This window comes from Aquila chrysaetos, chromosome 2 (assembly GCF_900496995.4).
Source record: "Aquila chrysaetos chrysaetos chromosome 2, bAquChr1.4, whole genome shotgun sequence".
NCBI classification, from domain to species: Eukaryota; Metazoa; Chordata; class Aves; order Accipitriformes; family Accipitridae; genus Aquila; species Aquila chrysaetos.
This window is the reverse complement of record NC_044005.1, coordinates 59,156,004-59,172,654: the sequence shown is the minus strand read 5'-3', so window position 1 is coordinate 59,172,654 and position 16,651 is coordinate 59,156,004. Positions and strand designations below refer to the sequence as shown.

Below are 16,651 nucleotides of genomic sequence, written 5' to 3'. Positions count from 1 at the left end.
GGACACTGTTTTCATTTTAACAGTGTATTTTATGGGACCAGATTTATGAATGAAATCACCCTTTCACTGATATAAAGCCATGGACTTATGAACACAGACACAGAGGTCAAGGCATAAACCAAATCACTCCACAGTAACTTCATTAAAAAAAAAAAAAAAATCTCATATTAACCCTCATTTAGGGCAGTGTGGATGCCTACCTCTTCAGGAAGCTGCTTCATGACTCTAAAGAGTTGGAAGCTCTTCAGAGTGAGGATGTCATCCCTTGACAAAAATTAATGTATTCATACGCTTGAAGATTAAAGGGTATGTCCATAGTGCAGCAGCAGAGGCAATTTCAGTGTAACATGGAGACACTGTATAGACTACTACTAAATTGTATTGGTAGTGGCAACATAAAACTTGGGATGGAGTAATTTACCCTACTTGTGTAAAGTATTTAGACATACTCTTTTTTAATGCCCATGCAGGTGTCTATCACAGTATAACTATCAGCTTTGACATATTAGCAAGTGACCGGGCAACAATATGTTACCAGGCATCAGCGACTCCATGATAACTGTGCATTGTGCATGCTCCATTTCCTCATGATAAATGTGAGGTATTTGATCTGGGTTACCCTTCGTAAGGAGGGTAAGCTTCTTGACATATGCAGAGGATCCTGCAGAGTAAGATTATGCGTAAGAATATCGGAGCAGCTGATTCCCGGGACTACATTTGTGTGTTAAAGCCTTATGCCAGATTGAAATCCAATTTAAGTTAAATCAGTGCAATTCTGCCCTCCAGGCAGGGACATTAAGATTAGCACGTTAGTACACACTAAAAACTGTATTGGTACAACCTATGATTTAAAGAGTCACTCAGTGTAAGTGGGCATATATTAGTTCAATCCCATATGGAATGGGAATAAGTCACACTGGTCTAAGGCCAAATTTGCATTATAGGTTTTACTAGCATAGCTGTATTTGCCGAAAGCCTGAGTGCACACTCTGGTTGACACAATTATAGAAGTAAAAACACCTCAAAGCATGTAAAGAAGCAGTTAAGCCAAGAATATTAAGCTTTTGCCAACAGTAGTCTACATGCAAAGATGCTATGTTTCTGGTCACTCTAGGTATAACACCCTTAAGCAAAACCGTAATGAAGGCAGAAGGGCTGGTTCAAAAGCCAGAAAAAAATTATTTTGATAGTACATATTATTCTGTTCAAGGAGCTGGCTTAAGCTGTGCCTGCAAAGAAAGCTATTTTGTCAGTGATCTACTTCTGTACTACAAAGGAGTGGCTGATGTAATTCTATCAGTGTAGCTCTTATCACTAAACCTGTTAAGTGCGGCCAGGTTCTCAAGATAACTTATTTATCACAGGAAGAGGAAAGGTGTGCTGGAGTAAGGTATAGGGGCTGGAGTACAGTTTTGCTGATTTAAGTTGCCTTCTCAAGAGAAGCATTTTGCTTGTCATATTCCAGCACAAAGTACTCTTGAAGTGGCCCTGACCTTAGAAAACATTTTACTGTGTAAGTGGTCTTATCAGGGCTTATACCAATATATTGCTCTCACTAAAACAGTTAAAGTAGTAACTGCAGTGGCTGTGTAAAATTGTATAAAAAAAATCTCTGTGTAGACCAATATTTAGGCTCCAGATATTTTTCTTTGAAGTTGTGGCTGAATTTTTTTTGTAGATTAGCACTTAAGTCTTCTGCTCTGGTCCTAATGGTTAACTTCCCTTGTCATATAAGCTATTTGTAACTTGGTTTTTACTGGAATAAATAAAGATCTTATTTTGATGAGACCTGAGCTTCTGATCTCCTCTGCTGTGTCCTCCTTTGCCTAAGGCCATACCCATGTGCTGCGTCCTGAGAATTCCAAATTTCTATTCAAATTCTCTGCAAGACAGGTTTCACATAGATAAGTTGACATATATAGGTATGGCACAGAGAAAACTCTAAAATTAGTTGGTTCTTTTAATTATATTTTTTTAAGAGGGTAATCTACAGGCTTAATTTAATTGCAATGGTTGAAGAAAATGCTCAAAGCAAACCTGTCTCTTCAGACACATGTTTAATTTAGGATTTTAGCAAGAACTTGCACTTCTGTGTATTTCTTCCTCATTTCTATCCAAGATTTATTGGCTACTGCTTTCATCAGCACGTCTTCTCAGGAGTCCTGCCCTTCACTGTTTTTTCCTGCGCTGAAGGGTGCCAGACTGAGCTAACAGTGTTATTACTCCAAGTAACTTTTACTCAGTTTTTCTGAAAGATGAGCTACTTTATCTCAGTTCTCGCATTTATCAAGTTCAAAAGAGAGGCATCCTCTGCCTTCACAATGGAACAGACAGTCAAGACCTTGTAGTTATTCTACCTTGTTGAAAATAATTGTCTGATACAATGATTCCCTGTTCCTGACATTTCTAATTCATTCCTGGATGTATTTATAATTGACTGCGCAACATTGAAGAGTTACTATATTTTCATGTACATCTCATATCTCAGAAAACCTACACTCCAAAAAAAGCATTGGCAATTAAAGTGATGTTTACCTTTGAATAACCTGTACAAAATTAGAAATGCAGATGAGGTACTTTTTGGAAAGAGGGAGGACTCAGTAGTAGTCATCTTCTTTTCCTCCTTTCAGTTCAATGTATGAAAATGAAAATGCTGTACTTGCCAGCCACCATTGCTTGGGTGTTTGGTAATACAGATTACTATCCTTCACATGATGCTAATGGGATCACAATAAGGGTAAATTTAATATTTCTGATAAATGCAGGAACTATTTGTACTGTGATATTCCTAAGAACTATTTATAGATAGTAAACTTTTTGTACACAACTAGTCTTCATTTGAGTTTTGCCTTGAGTGGGTAGCCTTTTCTCCTGGAAGGAAGCACGGAAAATGTGGAAGAATGAGTTCATTGACAACGATGAATACCATTCATCAAAAGTTAGCCAGTGCTGGTTTTATTTGTGTTTAAATTACTGTCATGGGATGTCTAGTCTTTTTTTTCTTTTTTTTCTTTTTCTTTTTCTTCTTTTTTTTCTCTTTTTTTTTTTTTTTCTAAATAAAGACATTTTGGCCAGTGATTTTATAGAATCTCACCCAATGGGATTTTGTATCCTAACCTGAAACAATTGTAATAGCCTTGCCAGTTGGGGAGTCCTAAAGTCTAAACCAACAGCTTTAATTGTGGCCATTCTATCTACTTTTAGGTAGTGACTTTAAGGCTCTATTGTCAAAATAAAAATGGTAAAACAAGCAGAAAAATATGACTTGTTGAATCGTTCCAAAGTTAGCAATCATATGAATAGCTGAAGTACTTAGCCAGAAATTCACTATAGCATCGTTCATAGTTTCATACTTGATAAATGAAGCAAGTCATCACAGGCTTTGCAAGCTGATTAAAACACTCACTTGAGAAAGAAATGTATACAGATCTATGCAAAAATAAGGGAAGTTTTTAACCTTGCACAACATAAAAAGGAACTTTTTCCTGATGAAAAGCTGGACCACATATATTTGGGGTTAATTGTCATCTCTTCTTGAGGTTTTAGAATAGAATGCTAGTTGTTACTGACCAGTAGTTTGGGACAGCATAAAGAATACTTTTCTGTGGTCAGCCTTGTTCATGTGCCTATCCCTACACTGTTCAGGAGACCAAGAAGGAGTGTTTTCCCACCGCGGGTCAGTAGAGATCATTAGACTTCTCTGCACTGTGTGGTATGAGTCCCATAGGATGATTAACTGCGCATGCCGTGCTTGTTCAACTCTCAGTTATTGCTAGGGTTTTGAGGATCTGTGACAGCCTAGTTTCTTGCCTTGCCCACAACAGGTTAATCACCTGCAGATCAAAAAAAAATTCAGTCCAGTCAAAATATTAGGTTCTAAACTGGCAAATGGATGACACTTAATGAGCTGTGATATTCAGGAGGTCAGACTCGATGATCAAATGGTCTTTCTGGCATTAAATTGCTCGAAATCAATGACACATGAGGAAGCAGTGATGCTAAAGTGAGTTAGACATACTTTCCATAAAACAATGCAGAAGTCTCATATGCTGTCCAGAATCTCTTCAAGGAGAGAAAATATAGTCTGCTTAAAACTTATGTGAGAATTAAATTGTGTCATTTTTAATTCAAGTTCCATAGAATTAAACTGCAGCATACTTTATGTGAGCACAGTTAAAGGTAAAACATAATCCTTAATCTCTTAAGAATGTTTTTAACAGTCCAGAGAGCTTAATGGTATCAGTTTCCCTCAGCTATTTTTGCTCAACCAAATGCTTAGTATGTTTTTGGCCATACAAGTCAATTTTATACTAATGGCAATGTGGAGACATAAATGCCCTTTAATTATAGGGCACTGTGATATTAGTATTGTAAAAAGCCAAGATGCCACTAATAGAAAGAATTTTGGCAGGCTACATTAGCTGCAAAAAAACCTAATTTTATCTGAACATACTGACTGTCTATGAGATCAGCCTTTGGAGTCCCTTTAAGCCAATGTGTCCCAGTTGTGACTGAAAGTGAATGTGTGAAAATGTAGTAATAATACAACCTGTTCAAAACAAGGACAGCTTTTTGTGAATTGCAAAACTGATGATATTGCATAGAGATCAGGGATCAGATAACTAGAATTTTAGCAAATCCTGTATGCATATTACGGTCATTTTTATGGTATGCTTAATTGAAAGGAAACTCTTTTTTGCTTTATAGAGAGACCAAACTATTTTGAGCTGCAAAATGTTTGAATAAATTACCCAACATTAAATTGTTCCCAAAGCTGCAGGCAGTTTTTAATGTACCTCACTACTTTACAGTAAAGTTCATGTTGTTCAGTGAATTCAGAGAAGGCACAGAGGAACAACCCAAATAGTTAAGAGGCTAAAGAAGACAGTGCTTCCTTATGGGTACTGCTACTCAGCTGTATGGGCAGAAATTAACTTGTAGATGAGTTCAAGGGTGTCCTCACGCTTTAAGGCTCAGCAAGCCTAGCTTGTTTCTTCCCATGACAGGGATCTGTCATTATGCTAGCAGTGTTACTGCTGTCATGCAGTATACACTTGGCAGGGGAGCCTCACTTGAACTTCTCAAAGCCACAAGATAGTCTCCCATGACTAAATCAGCTTGATTTGGTAGCTACTTAATTTGTCATGTATGCCAGTCGAAGATTCCTGTAGTTTGTCTACAGTAACAGCCACTTGCTTAATTTCCAGTTAAGATTTTGATGATGCTACTTTGTACAGTGGCCATTGCACACAATAAATTCCCATTCCTGTTATCATATCCTAAAATAACTTCACAATTAAGCTCTAGGTTGCTAGGTGGTTTTGCTCTCTGCTGGAAATACTGAATTGTAGAGTGAAGATGATTAATATTGGAGTCCATGAGAACCACTGAATATTGGAAATGTGTTTCTTTGAATGGAGGAGAGGGATTTAATCAGGACATAGTAGTGATTTCTTTTGAGATATTATTCTGACATGTGATTTGTCCTATCATTAAAGTCTGAAGAGGACACTAGAAATATATACATCTCAGTTATTGCACTTGTACATAAACACCAGCTTAGACATCTACACATACAGTTATATTGTACAGAAACCATACAGACAGATATATACACACAAAACACTTGACACAGAGGAATGGTATTCTGGGAAATGTCAGAATTACAGTGTTTATGACATCTTAATTCAGTTCCCCAGGGTGTGTATCAGGACACAGGGCTCACACAGTCACAGCCTGTTTTCCATGCAGTCTTCCAGTACACAGAAGAGCATCATATGCAGCTGCATAGTATAGTTCTTTGTCTTCATGGTTTAGTATGTGTTTACCCAGTAATAACTGTGCACTAGCTATGCTTATTCTGAATGTAGTGGTGTGTTTTTCCTTGCGTTTTTCTCTACTCAGATGTTCATGACCATTTTGACTGACTGATTCACAAATATCAATGTTTCTCCTTCACAATGTCCTGTGAGAAGTGAGTATTAGTTCTAAGTGATATATATGGAGATTAAAATTAAAAATGGCTACCGATTTTGGAAGTCCAGTTTGAGATGTTGAAGAACTAGGTTTTTTGCAACATTATACAGCAGTTTAAGTAATCAAAACTCCACATTTTCTGCACCTGCAATTGTCAGAATTTCTGCAAATCTGGTACCAGGAAAATAAGGAACAAATGAGCAGAGATTAATGTGATTTAAACAACTCTTACAGCATTACATGAAAATTCTGTCACTTCATCATATCTCCAGAGTGGCTTTACCATTAAAATATGTTCTGTTCCACTTCAGGAAACATTTGCTTTATCACTAAGCACCTTCCATCTCCCATAGGAGGTGAAGCAAAAGCTCCTGCAGCTCTGTCTTCTCCTCTGCATGTTCCAGAGCCATTTGTACAGCAGGTCTGTCACTGAACCAGGCAAGGCTCTTATTAAAAAAGAAAACAGAAATAAAATTTAAGGATAGTATGTTGCATCCTTCAATAATTGATCTTATGGCATCATATGCTTGAGAGTACCTCAGCAGAGCTGAGCCACTCCAGATTCCCTTCCAAATGTTTCTTACTTGAGGAAATGGTTGTATACATCAGATAGTGAGAGTACTGTAGTGCTATACAACTGATAGTGAAAGTGAGTTGTTATGATCAGTATGGATCAGCATTACAGGAGAAACAAGCACAGATTGCCAGGTGATTTCACAGATACTTTGATGGTCGTTTCAGGCCCTTCCCCCAGACTTCTCAATGTTATTTGCTAGACCATCTCTGTTGCTTGCTCCTCATCAAACTTGTAAGTCTCCGTTATCCTGATTTATACCCATGTCCTATCACGTTGTGAAATGTCTTTCTCAGGCCACCTCCAGTAGCAGTTTCCCTGACCACTTACCTTTTAGCTACCTCTTCACCCATCTAGTCTCTGTTTTTCTTATCTCATTTTGCCCTTTCTTTCTTTTTCCTCAGCATCTTCATCTTTCAGGTTGTCTTGGCCATCCCGTTTCAACTTTTTTATCCTGTTCCATCTCTCAACTTCTTAGACTCCTGGCCCCATATCTGTCTCATCATTGTCTTTCCAGGTATTCCTGCTGAATATACCTCTGAAAACCACTGGTACCCAGTCAATCCTTTTTCCCATGAAAATATATGTTTGGATGTAAGGTAAAAGACGTATCTTTGGCACAAAGGTCATACCTGTACAAGATTTGGGGGTCTTGCTCCCAAAACACTAGGGACTCTGAAATCTAGAAAATGAGTTGTCCCCACAGCTATTGTTTGGGGGTTTCTAATTTGTATTTTTGGTGGGGTTTTTCAGCATTGTTGTTTCCCAAGTTGCTTTCTTTGAAATGGCTGGAATTTGCCAAAATGTTACAGTCTGAGCCAGATACTTAGCATGAATGCTCTAAGCCCCTATTATTCAAATTTGGGAAGGTTACAAACAACTGAAATTAAGATTTTATGATGGAAAGATTTAGACAACTTTACATTTTCTGTGACTGAAGCAAAGTTCAGACTATCACCTGATTAATTGCTGTAGAGTTAATGAGTATGCAGAAGACATAAAAAAGAATCGATCAGCTCTCTATGGACTCTTTTGAATGGCTTAGTAGCTTTGGCACAAATGTGTAATATGCTGTTGCTTTTTGAAATGCTGTACACATGAGAAAAGACTGGGGCAATGATCCTGCCCCACTTATAATGTTGTTTATTCTCTTCCTTTCTTTCTTTCTTTTTTTTTTCCCCTTGGCATCTAATGGCTCAAGAGTGGTATTCAGGCTTTTTGGCTTTATGAATCTGTTTCCTTTTGGCTTTCATTCCTTCAGTCTCTAACTTAGTACAAACTGTTTCAGTAAACAAGAATATGATACTGCAAATGGAAGTCTGTATTTTTAGGTAAGAAATAAGCAGTGTAAAAAATGAGGCACAAGGAAGCTTACACTGTTCTAAAATCTGGAGAGTGTTTATTTTTTCATCACCTAATTTATCAATAATATCCAACTTCTTTTCATGCTGACATTCTTAATATCTAAAAGGATATGAAATTACTTCTGTTATTTATATGGAAGAAGTCCAAACTTTATAGCTGGCTGATTTGGCATTCATATATGACTCTTAAATATCTAGCACTCCTGAAACTGTGTCTTAAGAATCCAAAAGATCCTCAAGTGACCAGATCTGTTTCACTTGCAAAATAATCATAGAATCATAGAATATCTCAAGTTGGAAGGGACGCATAAGAATCATCAGGTCCAACTCCCTGCTCCTTGCAGGACTACCTAAAACTAAACCAGATGACCAAGAGCATCATCCAGATGCCCCTTGAACTCTGACAGGCTTGGTGCTGTGACCACTTTTTTAGGGAGCCTGTTCCAGTGACCGACCACCCTCTCAGTGAAGAACCTTCTCCTCATGTCCAATCTGAACTTCCCCTGACACAGCTTCATTCTATTTCCACGTGTCCAAATAAGGCCTGTTTAAAAAAGTAATAATAATTTGATTATGTAAAGATTTGGTCTCTAGAGAAAAAATCAAGCTGGAAAAGGATTAGCTTTTCAAACAAGGCACTCTTCTGTGCTTCATAAACTCCTACATGAGAGCTGTGAAATGTGAAGTGCATGTCCAAATTAGCTCAAACCTCTTTAGGTGAAACATTGAAATGGCTAACTCTGTCCTACTCTATTGTGGTTATTTTGAGTATTTCAAATACCGATATCTGGGAGCATCCAAAGTAGCTTGTTTTTCCAAGTACTGCCTATCTCAACTTGGAGCCTGTAATTCAGCTCCAAGCTACCTGAAATGAACACCCAGTATCGCATTTAACAATTGCAGTGCAGTCAGGTCTGTAAAGCTGGCTTTTTGACAGCATATACCAAATTGCCTGCTTCATTACGATCGGTTTCTACAATTTAATACTACTGACATTGACATAAGCCAAGTACACATAAATATGGATATTCAAGTTCAAAATGTTTTAGATTTTTTTGCTTTAAGATGAAGCAGGTATTGCTTTATGGCTTGATTATCCTTTTGCCAAAAGGAATCTTCATGGAGATACAGGACCCATAAAATGGTACAACACTGTAGCACATTTTTGTTGCTTCAGACAAAACTACATAAATAAACTTTTTTTTTTTATTTTGAAAATATACTGCGAATATAGATATAACCAAATATTGACAATATTTCAAAACACTGCACCAACTGGTAGAAAACAAGGCCATAGCACCCCACCTCCCAAGCTCAGATAAGCTATGCACATCCTGACAGGCTCATGTCTAATCTGTTCTTAGAAACCTTCACTGAAGAAGACTTCACAACCTCCGTAAGTAGTCTAATCTGCTGCCTGTCTACACTGTTCACAAGTCTAAACTGATGCCTGAACTAAGCCTGTAGTTTCTTCATGCTCCTATTCTGTCAAGAGCATAACACGTGTAAGATGTGTCCCTCCCTCCCCACAAGTGGCCGTGCATTCCTGCCTCCCTTTGAGCCCTGACGTTTATTTATGCCAATTCAGCAGTTTTTTCCTCTGACTATAAATCAGACTGGTGAAATAGCATGTTTTTATTTAAAGGCAAGACTTTTTCTTTCTTTTTTTTTTTGAGCACTTCATTTTGCAGGTCCAGTTTAGAGCACAGCCATGTGAAGAGCTGAATCAGCATAACTGAGAGAAGAGAAATCTCCAAGGACGAACTGGAACAAGTGGCTAAATGTGTAGAGAAGGTGAATAGTGTTCGGGCTATTATAAATGGCATGGTTAATGTTAAACCACAGTGTGCAGGTCCCTTATCACAGGATCAGCCCCTTACTTGCTTTTCTGTTCTCGGTGGGTTCGTGATCAGAAGTTAAATTTCAAATAGATAGTAGTCAGGAGGTCATAATATGATGGGTGAAAGGTGGCAGAAGGATGGTGGAGTTGAACCGATGTAAGTGCACAGATATCACGAAAGCTGTGGTTCCCAAACTATCAGCCTCTTTCTTGCCCCAGCCTCAGCTACTCCCTGCCCACGTTTCCACTTCTCTTGCTCCCTCCCTTCTAGGAGCTCTGGTGCACCTCCAGCCTCACAGTGCTCTCATTCAGCTCACTAACCTGGCAGAAATTTACTTGCTCTTTTTGCTGGACTAATGAGCTGCACTGGTTCAGCAAACTGTCATACGAGCAGCAGCAGGGGAGTCTGCGCCGTAGGGGGGGCAGGAATGGGACAGGGGCACTGTCACTGCGTGCAGCTGCCCCATCAGAGGGGTCTTGAACCCCCTTATGTCATAAGCAATAGCAAGATGTTATTCATTCCTTGTACTAAATAAAGCACGCGCCAACGATGCCGTCTCGTCTGTAGGGCCTTTCACGAGCAAAACCTGAAGACTTGCAAAGCTGTGACTGCTGGGGTTGCAGTATGGTTCAGTCACGCTTCATTCTCATTTGTGTGACTAGACCCATTGACTTCAAGGAAACTCAGCACAGTTAATAAGTACTCACACTGGAAAAAAGAACTAGAGAAAGGGTCATTATTTTAATCAATAGAATGAACTTGATTTTCCTTAAATCTAACAGAAACACACTGACTGCAAAACAAGGCGGGGGGGGGAATAGGAAACGCGAGGCATGCACAGCAGTGTCTGAAGCAAAATATTGAGCAAACCTTGCCTTGTGTCTTTCCCTGAAGGCAGCTGGAGACTGGAGTCTGAGCCCAAGTCTCTCCCTGAGATAAGGCCCAGCATGCCCCAACTCTCCACTTAAGGTCTCAGCAGGTGGGTGGCCTCCCTCCTCCTGTTAGACCTATTCAGCTGTGAGGGAAACAACACAAGTCATCAGGGGAGGACAAGGACCAAGAAGAAACCCTCACCCAGAGCGTAATTAGGGTATCCTAGGGTAAGGATGCCTTAACAGGGTAGACCTGGATTCTGATGCTGGCGCTTTTATACACTTTGTTGTTCTAGAAATAGGAATAATAGTGCAGAGACCAACACCTGAAATCCTCCTTGCCCCTCAATTCCAGTTTTTATTGTAAACATTGGCTTTCTTTTCTCCGCTTTTCATCTAAAGTTTTAATCCCTATAAACATCTGAAAGCCTAATCTTTGTCCTGGTGTTTAGACTACTTAATTTTAGTCAAAATACAACAAATGCATATACCAGAAGATACATATAACTTCGTATCAGATATAATCTTGCATGAATGATTAATGAAGTGCTCTTTTTTTCTTATTATTCGGCTTCATGTTGCTGGCAATCTCAACAGCTAAATGTTATGATCATTATTTATATGGCTGATGTTTCACATTTGTCCTCAAGTCTGGTTTGCTTGGGAAAAGTGGATTGTACATATGGAAAGCAATAGCTAGCCATAGTCACTGATTTACCATTTCTTTCCTTTGAAGCTTTTGCTAAAATTAGATTGGTATTACTGTCAGCTAGTCCTACAGAGTTACTGCCTTCTCTAAGACTGATTATACATACAATAAGATTAAAAAAGTGTCTAGGTTGTTGAAATACCGCGGGTGTAGACTTTTTTGCTGAATTGACAAAAAGGAATCTGTACTTACATTGTATTTCTCTATGGCAATGTTGCATTGTGTAATAAGGAAAAAAAAAGATCAGTTTCAGATCCAGATATACATTCTTATAGTATTATTTCTAGTAGGCTTTATACCGAACGAAAAAATTGTTTCTGTAGTGAAGAACTGTTCATTAGGATCCCCCTGTGAGCTTATAGCTTTTGGAATCAAAGTCCAGTTCTGCTTGGGATTCTCATATTGATCTGCCTAAATTCAAAGGTTGAATTTTACCCTTAAAATAACTTGTTCATAAAGCAATTAATTGTTCCATTGCCTTAATTACTTTTAAAATATTAATCAATAGAAGAACATTCTTACTAAAAAATGCTTTAATTTATGTTTTTATTTATAATGACATATAATCCATAAATTTCCAAGATTTGTTCTCCAGTACACCACTGTTGCTTCTTCAAACTACCTTTCATGGTCTATTTGAAGAGAAATGTTACTTTCACTGTTGCAGAGTAGTAACAAGGATTCCTTCTTCCTAGTTGCTGCTATAGGGCTGTTGAAAAAAGTACAGAAGTAAACAGTGGTCATTGTGATTGCTTGCTAATAAAAGTGGATTCCTACTTAATCTGGGCAACCAAAGAACATTAATACATTGTTTCAAATCTAGCAAGTTATACTGTAAAATACCTATCGTGACAATACGGGCTTCTTTAAATATTGAACTGATATACAACATATGTATTTTCTTAGTTAAGCAGGTTTTCTGAGGGCTGACTGTGTATCAATATATAAAAGGCTGGTTAAAACACTTTTTCTTTAGTTTGCTGTCTTATCTGATTAGGTTCTTCTTAACACGGGCCCAGCTTTATGCAAAGTTCAAGGTGAAAAGTGTAGTTTGCAGAGGGCATTTAGAATTATACTTTATTCCTTTAATGATGTTTTTATAATTGTATCCGGAAGAAATCTTTGAATCCTCCCTTCTAAGTCTAATCAGCTGCTAATTATTCTGAGCCTACAAAAAGCACAATAACAAAGTGTTTGTCGTTTTAAGCCCCGAGCACGATATACAGCAGTTATTGTTTTTGGTACAGTGAGCACTTTTAAAAGCTGATTCATGTAGTGTTTAACACGTCTTTCTAGGCTGCTTTTTGAATGTCAATTAGATTGAATCTGAAAATGTAATAGCAATAGCTAACTACAGGAGAGGATTTATGTATGTCTTACATCAACATGTTGACATTATACACATGTATGAAAGAGAGAACAGAAGGAAGGTTAAAAGGAAGCATGATTTGCAATTAGCTACTGGATTTTAGTAACAAATAAGTGTAAGCTGGAAAGCTGCACCACCACAGAGAGTCTTCAGTAATTTATGCACTCATGAAGACTGTCAAGAAGTGTGCCGTATATCTTTTTTAACAGAAGTTGATCCTTGCTACTTTAAACTGAAAGCCAAGATCAGTTCTGAATAGAAAAAATAATGTAAGCAGAGGAGTAGATATATTTTGAACATTGAATAAGGATTGAAAGCTGGAGCAAATACCTGTAATTTCATTTGTAGTCCATTTTAACTTAGTACGCCTTGTATTCAGAGCAGCACAGAGACAAGTTGCTACTTACAAAGGAGTTCATTTTATTATACCCTGATGAGATCTACAGCAAGACTCTACTATGCTGGTTGAGGGAAGAAGGCCTCTCTGAGATTAAGCGTCCTTCTTTAAGAAGTTCTTGCTCTTTTTCTTTTGTATTTAAATCAGGGAGATGGCCTTTTGCTAGTGACAATCGCTGCGCTGCACATAGTTGTTCAGGTAGGCAGAGCACAGGCTACTATTCTCTTTACAAGCAGGAGGGTAGGGATAAACTTCTGATTGATAGAAAGTACCCTGTAACTTGTCAGAAACTCTCTCTACTAGCTGAATTTTCAAAATTGTCTTAAGTTAAAGCCCTAACTAAAGACAGTTACAATTTTTAAGGGCAGAGAATTTAATTTGAATCAAATGCATGTTTGATTTACTCATTCAAACTGCATGATGTCCTTGGTCTTTATAAATATTTTCCAGTATAGCTGTAATAAAAAAAATTCATAGCAGTCTGAAAGTGAAGAATACATACAGTGATATCAAGAAAATTAAGAAACTTTAGTTTTTGCAAGTAGAAGGAAGGAAGTGTATTCTGCTAATTAGTAATACCTACTCAAAAGGCTCACACAGTAACTTAACATTTAATTCTTTGTTCTAGGTTCTTCTCTTAAAATTTTAGGTGACAGGACAAGTGTCACAAGTATACTGTATCTAACATCACAAATTTACTGTTGAACGAGGTTCTGAACGCAGTATCTCTCCTTAAAACCAAGTCAAGACTTTAGAATTTCACCTATGCTTTATAAAAAAATGCCATCTTTGGGGTGGCAATTGTTACTGCCATCTTGCTAGGGGATGGATAAATCACATTAAAATCACCAAAACTTCAACTTTTTCTGGGAATTCTCATCATAGTTTATGATGACTATATTGCACCTGTCAGTTTTAGAATGTGCATATATTTTAGCATTTCAAACAATTGATACTAAGCCTAGTAACACTGGTTATTTTTGTATTGATGATCTGATGACTAATCAGTTGACTTTGGATCTTCTGATAAAAGGTATTGTTGTGATTATCTCAGAGTTCAGAAGACTCTCAGAATGTCAGACAAATACAAATGTAATCAAATTTAAAGGTCATAAAATCCTGATGATGTAAAAGTGGCTGAAACTTTTGCCTAGTGCGTAAAAATGTGAGAGCATTCTGACTATGGAATATATTAAAATCAAACTCTAAGTAATTAAATCTAGAACTATTGTAAAGATGTGAAAGTCGATATATAATCTAACTGTATGTAGTGGATGGTGTTCAACCTCCAGGTAGCCACCCGCAGACTGGAGACAGGTGTGTGGCTGCACAGAGGATGCTACTAAGAGGACTTCAGTTTGACATACCTGAGATGAAGTTCCATAAGCAGTGGGGCAGGGATGAAAAAGAAGAAAGGAACATCTTTACAAAGCTTGTGAAAAGGGTTTTACAGGTAAAGGACAGAGAGACCTGAGGAACAGAAGCTCAAAGGTAATGATAAACAGCAGAAATCCGCACAAAACTACAAAAAGTAGGAAAGAAAAATTTAATAATAGGGTCATAAAACATACATGAAGGATGATAATAGATCAGTCTACTAAAAATCTAAGATACATAAAAATATACTAATGCAGAAAATACAGGAATAAAGAACAAGTGCTGGAAGTCTCGCTACAAGACCAAAATATGATTTAATTGGTATAAGAGAGACATACCAATTACCCCTCTTAATTCATATGACATAAATATTACAATAAAAGGTTAAAGTTTGTCCAACAACAGGCAGTGGTATAAGGGAAATGTTCTTTGTCTGGTACATCACAATTGCTTCCTTTTGACTTCAGACTTGGATCACTAGAAGACAATAGACCCAATATAGGTCAGACGGATGAGACTTTTTGTGAGTATTTTTTATGAGTATGTGGCAGAATTACCCAGTGGCAATTGGGGATTTTGACCATGGATAGAGCATGCTGCAGCGATAAGATGTCCAGCTGTTTCTAAGAATGTGGTGTGAGAAGATTTGGGTACAAAACTTCAAGAAAGGATTTAGAGGGAGACACTTTTCTGGACTGATTCCAGCCAACAGAAAGATATTCACTGATATTATGAGGGCTGAAGACAACTTGGATAAGAATGACAGCAAATTGACAGAGTTCACAGCTTTTCAGAAGAGAGCACAGGGAGCAAAACAGCAAAACAAAAATAAGCAGGCAAATTCAGCAAACACTGAGATTTGAGAAGTAAGCTTAAGGGGAAAGGAGTTAAGCAGAACAGGCAGTTCCTTTAACAAGCAATTTTAAAAGGAGAGGTTCAAATTATTCCATTCCTAAGGAAATACAGAAAGGGTCCAATATGGCGAAATCACAAGCTGTTTAATGACTCTCAGACAAGCAGAAAAACTAAGGAAAGGGAAAAATAGATTGGATTACCATGAACAAAGTGTGGGAACAAAACAAAAGACCACAGAGATACAGTACACAGAGTTACAGTTAGGAGGGACACCAAAGCCTCTCTCTCTCTCAGAAAAAAAAGAGCTATTAAGTACATTTGTAATAAGATTAACAAGCAATAGCTGATATTAAAAAAGAGAGAAAACTACTAGTAGATGATTCTGGGAAGGCAAAAAAGTTCAATATTGGCACAAAAATATTGAGTGACATAATGCCAGGCTGATAACAGAAAGATGAGCAGAAATCAGCACAGATTTCTGAAGAAGACACTGTATTTAATTTTATTCTTACAGCGGGCCCTATGGAGAGAAGGAAATGCTTTAGTGAAGTTCATGACATGATCTCATATGATGTTTTAAAAAATGAGAGTTTTTTTCCTATAAAGCCATAATAAAGCTACACAAAATATACAAGCACATCTGGATATTTTTATTTACCTGTGGTTGGAAGATGTAAAGAAAATACTTTGCAAATGTAATATTAAAAAAAAAAAATTACTTCTTTTCAAATTCATAACTGAGCTTCAAACAAAACAATATAGCCAGATAAAATTAATTTGTTTATCATTTGCATAATTTTAGAAGTTATCCAATTTAAATTGCGGACATCATAGAAGAAATGCTCTTTTGCTTTTTCACACGTACATGGATGTGTGTGAATATGTAGCTGAAGTGGATTGTATTCCTTCAAAACACTCGAGATTGATCACTATTGGAAACCTCTATTCTGTTCAATCAAGCTAGACACACTGAATTGGATGTATCGGAATGAAATTTTCTAGTGTTTGTGTGTACTTGCTGAGCAGTACTGTACGGGACAGAGAAGTTCCAAATACTGAGATGTTTTTTCTTTGGGAGAGCTGTAACGTCACATCTCTTGTCTGGTATCAGAGATACCTGCTACCATTTGGGACTTGTCTAAAAGAATATAGCTCCAAACTCAGGTGGCCTGTTTCACAGGCAAACCACTCAATCTCCTTTTTTTTTGTGAATCAGCTTCACATCCCATTGTCCAGAGGTGAGATGCAAGTAATTGAAATCAAGGCTTTTCAGACTTTAGATCTGCATTGGACCATGTAATTGATTTGTTGTTGATG

General features: G+C 37.5%; 1 protein-coding gene across 1 annotated transcript in view; it reads left to right on the top strand.

Moving 5' to 3' along the window:
• The window catches only part of HS3ST5 (heparan sulfate-glucosamine 3-sulfotransferase 5), a 198,385-nt gene that overhangs the window by 45,579 nt on the left and 136,155 nt on the right, over positions 1–16,651 (top strand).